The sequence below is a fragment of the Nylanderia fulva genome, unplaced genomic scaffold (assembly GCF_048542155.1).
Source record: "Nylanderia fulva isolate GAGA-0341 unplaced genomic scaffold, ASM4854215v1 Scaffold464, whole genome shotgun sequence".
Taxonomy (NCBI): Eukaryota; Metazoa; Arthropoda; class Insecta; order Hymenoptera; family Formicidae; genus Nylanderia; species Nylanderia fulva.
In genome coordinates this window covers 80,001-80,783 of record NW_028190548.1, presented here as the reverse complement: position 1 = coordinate 80,783, position 783 = coordinate 80,001, and the positions used below count along the sequence as shown (strand labels likewise).

The 783-nt window shown below is 59.6% G+C and overlaps 1 pseudogene; it reads left to right on the top strand.

Annotated features, from left to right (window-relative positions):
* Positions 1 to 783, top strand: part of LOC146721506 (large subunit ribosomal RNA) — a 4,832-nt pseudogene continuing 4,049 nt past the window's right edge.

The window sequence follows — 783 nt, the reverse complement described above, 5'->3', positions numbered from 1 at the left end:
CGACCTCAGAGCAGGCGAGATTACCCGCTGAATTTAAGCATATTATTAAGCGGAGGAAAAGAAACTAACCAGGATTTCCTTAGTAGCGGCGAGCGAACAGGAAAGAGCCCAGCACCGAATCCCGCGGTTCCGCCGCAGGGAAATGTGGTGTTTGGGAGGATCCGCTTATCCCGAGGTGCCGCGTCGCGTCCAAGTCCATCTTGAATGGGGCCACTTACCCGTAGAGGGTGCCAGGCCCGTAGCGACCGGTGCGCGCCTCGGGAGGATCTCTCCTTAGAGTCGGGTTGCTTGAGAGTGCAGCTCTAAGTGGGTGGTAAACTCCATCTAAGGCTAAATACGACCACGAGACCGATAGCGAACAAGTACCGTGAGGGAAAGTTGAAAAGAACTTTGAAGAGAGAGTTCAAGAGTACGTGAAACCGTTCTGGAGTAAACCTAAGAAACCCAAAAGATCGAACGGGGAGATTCATCGTCAGCGGCGCTGGCTTCGCGTCGGTCGGCGATGTCCCGCGGAGTCCTTGCGGCTCGCGCGCGGGCACGCTACCGTGCGTCGATGTCCGGCGCTCGTCGTCGTGCACTTCTCCCCAAGTAGAACGTCGCGACCCGCTGGGTGTCGGTCTACGGCCCGGGTGCGGTGTCTGTCGCGTCGCCGGTAAAACGGCACGCGACAAACCCTCGGTCGCCCGGCCGGCTGCTCGGCGGTACGCGCAAGGTATCAGGCCGCACTATTCACGGTGCGTCGAGACCGTCGCAAGCGCGCGCCACGGTACTCGGAGGTTACGG